Source organism: Anabrus simplex, chromosome 3, assembly GCF_040414725.1.
Source record: "Anabrus simplex isolate iqAnaSimp1 chromosome 3, ASM4041472v1, whole genome shotgun sequence".
Taxonomy (NCBI): Eukaryota; Metazoa; Arthropoda; class Insecta; order Orthoptera; family Tettigoniidae; genus Anabrus; species Anabrus simplex.
In genome coordinates, this window is record NC_090267.1 from 462,968,186 (window position 1) to 462,981,190 (window position 13,005).

A 13,005-nucleotide genomic window follows, 5' to 3' on the forward strand; every position below is an offset into this window, starting at 1 on the left:
AATGACCAGTACCTCGCCCAGGTGGCCTCACCTGCTATGCTGAACAGGGGCCTTGGTTGGGAACGGGAAGTATGGAAGGGATAAGCAAGGGAGAGGGAAGGAAGAGGCTGTGACCTTAAGTTAGGTACCATCCCGGCATTTTCCTGGAGGAGAACAGGGAAACCACGGAAAACGACTTCCAGGATGGCTGAGGTGGTAATCGAACCCACCACTACGCAGTTGACCTCCCGAGGCTGAGTGGACCTCGTTCCAGCCCTCATACTGCACCCGTCCACCTCCCGAGTCCCAGACTAGCATTTATCTCAGGGGTGTCGGTTCATTATTTAAATCATCAAATATAACTATAACGGCATAATAGAACACGGGGATGAACGGAGCAACTTAAAATTAAAAGGGGGAAGGCTCGATTGTAACTTGAATTTAAGGACTCCATGATAGGACTAGGAAGTGATTGTTACTTTAAAAAGGGCATTATCTAACTACAATAAAAGGATTATGAGAGTGGTTTCCTTTGAAATAATTTGCCAGAAGGAGCGGTTTATTACGCCATTTGACGTATAAAACTTTGATACACGTGGCAACAATATTTGAATTTACACACATGTTACATATATAAATCACTTGCCATACCGCAAGTGGTATCAATATCTTGCTGCGTTGCTTCTGAAATAAAATGACATTTTGGAGGTATAATTTACGGATCGATTCCATTTGAATCGAACCGTTACTCAAGGATATAGCTTCCTTCTATCGGGAGCCCGAGCATAACCCATGTTACGGTCGGCTTCCCGATTTAACTAAGATGATGTACTCCGGCTATATACATTTTTCCGAGACCGGTACTCGGATTGGGTAATGTTTCTCGTGAAGTGCGAAAACTGGATTCCACGGACAGTTCCTATCTTACGATATCCAGCTGATGCCATACCAATGAATTAGCATTTACATTTTATTTACATGTGATCTGAATTGTCACCAGCTAGCCTCAGTAGACCACTGCCACAGATGAGATAACGAGAAGCGGTGGGAAATACCGTGGCCAGTGACCCCCCTCGCATCGCGAGCGAAGTAAACAAACACGCAAGTATGTAACATCGTCCCATACGGAGACCGTACAATAAAGAGGTACCAAATGACTCTAATATTATCATTCTCATTATTCAAACATACGAATAGAGGGATATCGTCACCAAATAATTTAATTCACGATATTATCATCCTCGAAATTATTATTATTATTATTATTATTATTATTATTATTATTATTATTATTATTATTATTATTATTATTATTATTATTATTCCTCAACGGTTCCTGGCACTGTCACGTTGATTAATATCGTCATTATTATGCGGGATGCAAACACCAAGTGGTTATTACTGTTATTATTATTATTATATCCCTCTCGTGGTTATTATTATTATTAATGAATAGGTGACCCAAGATATTATTATTATTCACGTCACTTAAAAAGGTTATTATCATTAATGAACCGGTCACTTCCGCCAAATTATATATTAAGATATCGGTCGCAATTACAAATTAATTCACTGATCAACCAACGACATCATTACAGTTATTATTATGACAATTATTATTAATCCGACCGCGGTGATTTAACATCGTCCTTACATTGTTATTATTATTATCGGTTGCATATTATCATTTAGATTCCCGTTTAACATCCTTATCAACGCTCATTTAATTAAGGCGGTCCAATCCTTTATCTGCAATATTTATTATTATTATTATTATTACGACATCATGATTGTCCTCACTCGTTATTACAATGAATACAATATACGACCATTTCTGTGGAATCTGAACTCTCATTATCCTTAGATCCGTTGTATCTCAACGAATAACTGTGCAGTCTATTTATTTCGTACATGCTGTCACGGGTTCGAATTCTACCCGCTGCGTAACTCAGTATTTCTCTGTGACACTGCCCGTACATTTTACACTCATATCAATATCCTAAGTGTCTCTCGTACGGAATTTATTTTCCTCTCTATCTCAATATTCCTCGATTCATTTATTTATTCCTCACAGAATTATCAACTGACTTATTTATTCATTTCGGACATCGTACGACCTTTTATTATCTGACTGCAAATTCTTTCACATTTTCTATCTCATTTGGATCTATGCCTTAGTTCATTCTCCACAAATAATCGTAACATCTTGAAATTATATTTACCAAATTTTGACAATCATGGTCTCGTAATATTAGCACTACATGTTCCGGCTAATGAATCGCAACTTCAAAACGCGACATTTATACGTAAAAAATATTGGACCGTAATTTAAACCACACGTTCATTAACATGTACGGATTATTAACACCGATCTACATTTGAATATTATTAATCGATCAAATTAAGTTATCACGCACTTTAATTCCAAATTAAAACGACCTCCCGTCATTAAATGATTCCCAATAAACTCAACACTTGATCACATAAATTATTATTATCCCCGAATCATATTAAAAAAAAAATATATATCTTCACAAAAAAAAGTAGTTATATTATTTATTTATTATTATTATTATTTAAAAATAATAATATTTTCGCCTGTAACTCGGTAGTCCCCTCGTAATATGTTTAACGCATAACCCCTTTTACAAATTCAATTTATTCTGGCACTAATCACTCCAGATATGATTTACTTGGAAATATTATATTATTCGCATCTCACAAATTTAACAACTTCACTTTGAAAATATGACCATATTAATTTCAACAAAACACACTTGGTATGGCGAAGCTGGATTTTCCTTCCATGTCATTAAATGGCTCGTTAAAATGACAAAACATAAAAGCACATATCGGGTCTTATTTAACTAGCATAATCAAAATCAAATGTAAAGAAAATTATCGACTACAAAGAAACTATGAATGCATGCATGACTTAACGTACTACACTATATATACAAATTTACATCTCCAACAAACTGAATACATAAAAGACCCGATTATTTACATTATTATGATTTACTACTGTCCGTGCTACAAATTTAGGATGGGGTCGTTAAGCGACCCATCTTGTTACAGAAGGTAACCAAGTATGACCAAATTATTCCCATTTTTCCCATCACGATAACATTTCCCAAATATATTTTACAGTTTAGTACTCATCTTAGTTATCGGTATTCCATTGCAGCTTTGCAGACGAGAGGCTTCATCCAGCCCCTCTCTGCGTTTTACTCCTCCATCCTTGATGGCGTAGTTTCACAAAAGATTTCCTGGCACATTATTATTATTTTACACTCATATCTTGATTACCACAAACCTTCACCATTTACTACGTTAACACTGTATACTTTAATTTGGATACAACAAATTTCTATCCTAGACCCAAGAATTTAATATATTTACACTATTTAATCTTCGTCCACCTACCGTACAATGGACCTGGACACGTACGACGAGGTGTCAACTATTTCGCCCGTCGCGATACGCCCGATTTATACGGCATTCTTGACGTGTTCATTACATCGGTTCGGTATAGCTAAGTACAGGCTACTACTTCCTTAAAGTACTGTTCGTCACACAGTCTATTATGTACGTACTTATGGTGATATATTTTATACTACTCTCTTGCAGGGTAATTACTTTACGTCACTGATTATTCATAAATAACAAACACTATCCTACGTTAACTATTTCCAGATTTAACATGTTGCTTGAGCGCGATCACACTTTACAAACACTGGCGGATGCTCGCGCCATTAAATGACTGTACGTCCGTAGAATTCTAAGTTACCGGCGACCAACAGTTCAGCTCCCGATATTCAATTCACGTGTGCTGGCGACCGTCAATTCAGCTCCAACGATTCAAGACAAGTGGCTGGCGACCGTCAATTCAGCTCCGTATATATGGATGAAGCCTTTTTCCCGCGGATTTGTTGACGTCATGCCCCTTAGGGAGGGGGTGGATTTTTAATATCGGTACTTGCACTCCGAATTGGAAGTTAAAATTTACATCAAATTAATCCACTCCGCTAGCATATCTGCTGGATAAAATATGAACTCCAGGTGATCACAGATTTAGGAGATATGGATGGATTTCGCTCCTCACATTTCGCGCCTTCGTAAGCGTCTCTGACAACGTGGTCTTCTTTCAGCCAATGAGATTCAAGCTGTCCGGTTTCCAAGAAATCCAGCCTTCAATTTAATTAATTTGCCAATAAGTATTGATTATTTTTCCATGCATGACATCTAATAAATTCATTACATCCATCCGCGTACTCATATTAATTTATTACTGATTACTTTTGTAGTTACGAAAATATCTCATCCCTCATTCCTTAAGATGGTATCACTGAGTCTCCCATCAAATTTTTACTATTGGCCGGCAAGCGGTCACGTGATTTAAATCTCCACCTGCTCGAACTTAGGCTAGCGAACGTACACTCAGCCGCTGTAATTTTCCATGAGGTCATGGAATTTCCGTCCTACCAAAAATATCCCAAGGTCTTACTCATGTGGTGAGTTTTCTTTGTATGATTCTCCCCCTTCCTCTTTCTGACCAAGACTTATTTGTGGACTCTGTATTTCCTTGTACGCCAACTAATGATATTCCCTGCTGTGAAGTAGCTAAAAGTTGTCGTGTTGAGCTAATCCGTCAGGCTCCAGTCTGTCGTCCTTCCTTCGCTCTGATTTCGACATTACCTAAACAAAATATTTTCAAATACACTCCTCTGTATTTCAATAAATGTACCATATTATTTTACCGATCAAATCATGATTGATTATGGGCCTAAGTCACTCGGGTTCATCTTCCTCTTGCCCAGGTAAAAAAAAATCTAATGAGTATCATGAGATTTTTTTTTTATGATGTGTCCATATCATCACTATCATGATTTGACATCGGATCCTCTGTTCTGCGACGGCTATTGATTTCGTCTCTCAACATCTGGTTCCTGACCCTTAACTCCTCGTTCTGTCTTTCGATTTGATGGATCGTATTGACAAATTCCTGCACGTCTCTGTCTATCTCTCCACACTCTGGACATGGCCTTGCTTCAATTGGTGTATGGATTACTTGGACTTCTTCTTCCCTTCCGTCATCTTCTTCATCCTCTTCTTCGACATCATCTTCTTCCGGCTCGTCATCTGCTTCCTCTCGTTCATCCTCTGCTTCCAGTCACATCTCTTTGTTTCCTTGTCCCGAATCGAACGTCGGTGCATTCGGGTTCAAGTCGCTGCCCCCTTTCCTTGCTCTTTGGAATTGCAAGCTCTCCGCTCCTGTCGCTTCCTCATCACGGCCTCGATCATGGATCGCCTCCTTCCATTTTCTCTTGTTCAGCTCTTCTATGTACCGCCTAGACTCTTGGTATCTGTCATCCTTCTCTTGACGAGATCCTCCCTGGTAATATCTCGGGTTCCCTTGATTCCTAGCTGGATACGGCCTGTAATTACTTCTCTGGCATCCACGGTATCCCCTGTCGGCTCGAAAATTCCCTTGGTTTGTTTGCCGGTTGCCTTCCGCAAAATTCCTTGGTCTCGTCCATTGTCGCGGCTTCCACTCCGTATTATATGCTCGACGAGGTTCTGGATCAGTACTAGTTCCCTGGTTCTTCGTACTAGTGGTCTTCGGTTCGATTGTCCGTTCGATATTATTCACCTGTTGGTCCCTGCTCCTAATTTGTCTTGGGTTCGAATGATGCGTTGTGAGGTCTAATTGACGTAATAAAGCCTCCGCATCGACAGCTGTCTGGACATTTGACGCTATCATCATTCGTTGGACCTCGAATGGCAATTGTTTTCCAATGGCGCTAATCAATTCTGTTTCGCTCATTGGATTATCAAGCTCCCGTAGCTTGTGAAATTGTGCCACAAAGTAATCAGAGAATTTCGTGGGTGAAGATGTCGAATATCGTCTGGAGTATACTTCCAGCCTTAACTCCTGCTGTTCCTGAATACTCCAGAACTTTTGGAGAAAAGCCCGCCGAAATCCTTCAAAATCTTCAAAAGTATACAAGAAAGCCCTGAACCATACAGCTGGTGCTCCGTCTAGGAATTTCTCGACCGTTCGCAGTTGTCGCTCTACTGGTATTTTATTCTCATTTATATAACCGGCGATTTCCCGGATGAAACCTTTCGGGGTGATATGCCCACGGGCATCGAACTTTGGTGGCTTGTCATCAGACATCTTAATGACGTGTACCACCGATGTCGGGATAGCATTTGATGACGTAGACGACCCATCTCTGTTTTCAAACTTGAAACCGTGTGTATCAGCATGGGATAGGCCTCCTTTCTTATGAATCCCCTGGTTATCATGGGGTTCGTATTCGCGATATTGGAGGTTAAAATCTTGGCTAGACGCTGATGGTTCCAACCTAGCCTTCAACATCTCCAAGTCTTTTCGGATGTCATCCATTCCGTCGGGATTACAACTGGCTATTTCTTTTGTGCCGGAATTTTGCCCATTATGCGCCTTGCATTGTTCTAATAGGCGAACTTCCGTGTCGGCAAATGATTGGCCCTGTTCGATTAGATCTTCCGTCCGCTGGAATAACGCTAAGTTTGCGTCTTCGCACTTAGTTATTCTCTGGCTACGGTCTTCTAAATTTATAGTTAGTTCTTCGACTTTGTTTTTCAGTCCTGCTACGATGACAAGTGTACGTGCGGCTTCCCCACGTAACTCGTTCATGCCCTTGTCATGCTTGTCCAAGGTGCCAGCTATCTGCGCGCATTTTTCTTCGACTTGTCCCCGGACGATGTCATTCTCCTTCCGACATTCATCCCGAATTTCCTCTATGTGTGATTCTATGTCTTTTCTGTCAGTTAATCGTAGAGCGGCGAGTTCCTTGACACTAGCGTTCAATTTTTCCTTAATTTCTGCGCGTTCCATTTGAGCCTCATCTCTAACGCGGTCAACCTTTTCATTAACGATGGTAATGTACGCATCCATGTGCACTTTTAATTCGTCTTTCGCGAAGTGACATGCTTCCTGGACTTGAGTTAATTTGTCCCTAAGTTCCTGTCCCATCGCTACGCTCGCGGCCTGAACTGCATCTATTTGTGCCTTGAGTTCTGTTTTATTAACTTCGCACGCAGCCTGTACCTGGTCTATTTTGTTCTCTAATGAAACACTATTAACCTTCATTTGTTGAATAATTTCCTGTCTATCAGAAACACTATCGGCCTGTACTTTGTCTATTTTATAAATAATTTCCTGTCTATCAGAAACACTATCGGCCTGTACTTTGTCTATTTTATAAATAATTTCCTGTCTATCAGAAACACTATCGGCCTGTACTTGATCTATTTTATTCTCTACCGAAACACTATTAGTCTGTAATTGGTCTATCTTCAGAGTTAAATTTCGTATTAAGTCCTCTAACGTGAGAGCTTTCATCTCTCCTTGTCCTTCTACCACTATGTCCTGGGATCGCTCCCCACCGTCGTCAGACATTATAACTTTTCTTGAGAAAGCAAAAGGGCCGATCGGCCTCTCACCTTGCTGCCCACGAAGGAATACGCTATTGGGTCTAGGCCCTATCCTATGATATTATACCCCTACACTAACTTTCATTTAACAAAAAAAAATTTTGACTTTAAAACTTGTTTACATTCGCAGGTCATTCAACTTGAATGCTGGCTTGTGCCTAAGATTTCACAATAAACCGCTCCAATATGACAACAACAACAACATTTAAAAAAACAACGATGAAGTTGGAAATCTCCTGCCCTGAAATACGTTAATTTTAATTTATACCATCTCAACCTCTTTTTAACTAATAACTTGAACTGGTGCTCAGTAATATTTTTACCATTTCAAGCCTTCCTAAACAGCTGTTTATAATATTCATCTCATGTCCAATGACATTTAAATGGAGTCCTGAATTACCAACATAATATTAAATTTCATATGGAAAAAGGAGAAACATCAAATCTTCGAGCTTATTGAATTTTGAATCATTGCCAAACTTGAAGAGATTAGCAATGGATTATATTAATACACTAGTCAAATCTAGCTCCGTTCGAAACTAACCTTACTCTAGCATGATATTACGTTACAAGTGAACACACACTTGACCGTGATGCGGTCATCAATTAATAAAAATCAAAAATTAAAATTATAAAATTTGGAAAAAAAATATAAAAATCTAAAAATTGATTAGCAATAAAATTGGCCTCTCTGCCGTTCTTAAAGCAACACTTTGCCGTTCTTAAAGCCCCACTTTGCCGTTCTTAAAGCCCCACGTTGGGCGCCATTTTGCACCCGTCCACCTCCCGAGTCCCAGACTAGCATTTATCTCAGGGGTGTCGGTTCATTATTTAAATCATCAAATATAACTATAACGGCATAATAGAACACGGGGATGAACGGAGCAACTTAAAATTAAAAGGGGGAAGGCTCGATTGTAACTTGAATTTAAGGACTCCATGATAGGACTAGGAAGTGATTGTTACTTTAAAAAGGGCATTATCTAACTACAATAAAAGGATTATGAGAGTGGTTTCCTTTGAAATAATTTGCCAGAAGGAGCGGTTTATTACGCCATTTGACGTATAAAACTTTGATACACGTGGCAACAATATTTGAATTTACACACATGTTACATATATAAATCACTTGCCATACCGCAAGTGGTATCAATATCTTGCTGCGTTGCTTCTGAAATAAAATGACATTTTGGAGGTATAATTTACGGATCGATTCCATTTGAATCGAACCGTTACTCAAGGATATAGCTTCCTTCTATCGGGAGCCCGAGCATAACCCATGTTACGGTCGGCTTCCCGATTTAACTAAGATGATGTACTCCGGCTATATACATTTTTCCGAGACCGGTACTCGGATTGGGTAATGTTTCTCGTGAAGTGCGAAAACTGGATTCCACGGACAGTTCCTATCTTACGATATCCAGCTGATGCCATACCAATGAATTAGCATTTACATTTTATTTACATGTGATCTGAATTGTCACCAGCTAGCCTCAGTAGACCACTGCCACAGATGAGATAACGAGAAGCGGTGGGAAATACCGTGGCCAGTGACCCCCCTCGCATCGCGAGCGAAGTAAACAAACACGCAAGTATGTAACATCGTCCCATACGGAGACCGTACAATAAAGAGGTACCAAATGACTCTAATATTATCATTCTCATTATTCAAACATACGAATAGAGGGATATCGTCACCAAATAATTTAATTCACGATATTATCATCCTCGAAATTATTATTATTATTATTATTATTATTATTATTATTATTATTATTATTATTATTATTATTATTCCTCAACGGTTCCTGGCACTGTCACGTTGATTAATATCGTCATTATTATGCGGGATGCAAACACCAAGTGGTTATTACTGTTATTATTATTATTATATCCCTCTCGTGGTTATTATTATTATTAATGAATAGGTGACCCAAGATATTATTATTATTCACGTCACTTAAAAAGGTTATTATCATTAATGAACCGGTCACTTCCGCCAAATTATATATTAAGATATCGGTCGCAATTACAAATTAATTCACTGATCAACCAACGACATCATTACAGTTATTATTATGACAATTATTATTAATCCGACCGCGGTGATTTAACATCGTCCTTACATTGTTATTATTATTATCGGTTGCATATTATCATTTAGATTCCCGTTTAACATCCTTATCAACGCTCATTTAATTAAGGCGGTCCAATCCTTTATCTGCAATATTTATTATTATTATTATTATTACGACATCATGATTGTCCTCACTCGTTATTACAATGAATACAATATACGACCATTTCTGTGGAATCTGAACTCTCATTATCCTTAGATCCGTTGTATCTCAACGAATAACTGTGCAGTCTATTTATTTCGTACATGCTGTCACGGGTTCGAATTCTACCCGCTGCGTAACTCAGTATTTCTCTGTGACACTGCCCGTACATTTTACACTCATATCAATATCCTAAGTGTCTCTCGTACGGAATTTATTTTCCTCTCTATCTCAATATTCCTCGATTCATTTATTTATTCCTCACAGAATTATCAACTGACTTATTTATTCATTTCGGACATCGTACGACCTTTTATTATCTGACTGCAAATTCTTTCACATTTTCTATCTCATTTGGATCTATGCCTTAGTTCATTCTCCACAAATAATCGTAACATCTTGAAATTATATTTACCAAATTTTGACAATCATGGTCTCGTAATATTAGCACTACATGTTCCGGCTAATGAATCGCAACTTCAAAACGCGACATTTATACGTAAAAAATATTGGACCGTAATTTAAACCACACGTTCATTAACATGTACGGATTATTAACACCGATCTACATTTGAATATTATTAATCGATCAAATTAAGTTATCACGCACTTTAATTCCAAATTAAAACGACCTCCCGTCATTAAATGATTCCCAATAAACTCAACACTTGATCACATAAATTATTATTATCCCCGAATCATATTAAAAAAAATATATATATCTTCACAAAAAAAGTAGTTATATTATTTATTTATTATTATTATTATTTAAAAATAATAATATTTTCGCCTGTAACTCGGTAGTCCCCTCGTAATATGTTTAACGCATAACCCCTTTTACAAATTCAATTTATTCTGGCACTAATCACTCCAGATATGATTTACTTGGAAATATTATATTATTCGCATCTCACAAATTTAACAACTTCACTTTGAAAATATGACCATATTAATTTCAACAAAACACACTTGGTATGGCGAAGCTGGATTTTCCTTCCATGTCATTAAATGGCTCGTTAAAATGACAAAACATAAAAGCACATATCGGGTCTTATTTAACTAGCATAATCAAAATCAAATGTAAAGAAAATTATCGACTACAAAGAAACTATGAATGCATGCATGACTTAACGTACTACACTATATATACAAATTTACATCTCCAACAAACTGAATACATAAAAGACCCGATTATTTACATTATTATGATTTACTACTGTCCGTGCTACAAATTTAGGATGGGGTCGTTAAGCGACCCATCTTGTTACAGAAGGTAACCAAGTATGACCAAATTATTCCCATTTTTCCCATCACGATAACATTTCCCAAATATATTTTACAGTTTAGTACTCATCTTAGTTATCGGTATTCCATTGCAGCTTTGCAGACGAGAGGCTTCATCCAGCCCCTCTCTGCGTTTTACTCCTCCATCCTTGATGGCGTAGTTTCACAAAAGATTTCCTGGCACATTATTATTATTTTACACTCATATCTTGATTACCACAAACCTTCACCATTTACTACGTTAACACTGTATACTTTAATTTGGATACAACAAATTTCTATCCTAGACCCAAGAATTTAATATATTTACACTATTTAATCTTCGTCCACCTACCGCACAATGGACCTGGACACGTACGACGAGGTGTCAACTATTTCGCCCGTCGCGATACGCCCGATTTATACGGCATTCTTGACGTGTTCATTACATCGGTTCGGTATAGCTAAGTACAGGCTACTACTTCCTTAAAGTACTGTTCGTCACACAGTCTATTATGTACGTACTTATGGTGATATATTTTATACTACTCTCTTGCAGGGTAATTACTTTACGTCACTGATTATTCATAAATAACAAACACTATCCTACGTTAACTATTTCCAGATTTAACATGTTGCTTGAGCGCGATCACACTTTACAAACACTGGCGGATGCTCGCGCCATTAAATGACTGTACGTCCGTAGAATTCTAAGTTACCGGCGACCAACAGTTCAGCTCCCGATATTCAATTCACGTGTGCTGGCGACCGTCAATTCAGCTCCAACGATTCAAGACAAGTGGCTGGCGACCGTCAATTCAGCTCCGTATATATGGATGAAGCCTTTTTCCCGCGGATTTGTTGACGTCATGCCCCTTAGGGAGGGGGTGGATTTTTAATATCGGTACTTGCACTCCGAATTGGAAGTTAAAATTTACATCAAATTAATCCACTCCGCTAGCATATCTGCTGGATAAAATATGAACTCCAGGTGATCACAGATTTAGGAGATATGGATGGATTTCGCTCCTCACATTTCGCGCCTTCGTAAGCGTCTCTGACAACGTGGTCTTCTTTCAGCCAATGAGATTCAAGCTGTCCGGTTTCCAAGAAATCCAGCCTTCAATTTAATTAATTTGCCAATAAGTATTGATTATTTTTCCATGCATGACATCTAATAAATTCATTACATCCATCCGCGTACTCATATTAATTTATTACTGATTACTTTTGTAGTTACGAAAATATCTCATCCCTCATTCCTTAAGATGGTATCACTGAGTCTCCCATCAAATTTTTACTATTGGCCGGCAAGCGGTCACGTGATTTAAATCTCCACCTGCTCGAACTTAGGCTAGCGAACGTACACTCAGCCGCTGTAATTTTCCATGAGGTCATGGAATTTCCGTCCTACCAAAAATATCCCAAGGTCTTACTCATGTGGTGAGTTTTCTTTGTATGATTCTCCCCCTTCCTCTTTCTGACCAAGACTTATTTGTGGACTCTGTATTTCCTTGTACGCCAACTAATGATATTCCCTGCTGTGAAGTAGCTAAAAGTTGTCGTGTTGAGCTAATCCGTCAGGCTCCAGTCTGTCGTCCTTCCTTCGCTCTGATTTCGACATTACCTAAACGAAATATTTTCAAATACACTCCTCTGTATTTCAATAAATGTACCATATTATTTTACCGATCAAATCATGATTGATTATGGGCCTAAGTCACTCGGGTTCAATACCACTTTTCAAATTTCGTGGAAGAGCCGGGAATCGAACCCGTGCCTCCGGCGGTGGCAGTTAATCACACTAACCACTACACCACAGAGGCGGATTTCTATTAATTTTACTAAATAAAATACATTAAATAAGTAGCAAAAAATATAAAATCCGCTTTGAACCTTTAAACCGCTACTAATGCATGTACCGAAAAAATGAAAAATGTTGGAAAAGCTGTGGTTTCTTAATCTACTCTAATGCGCTAGAAAACATGTTGAAATGAGT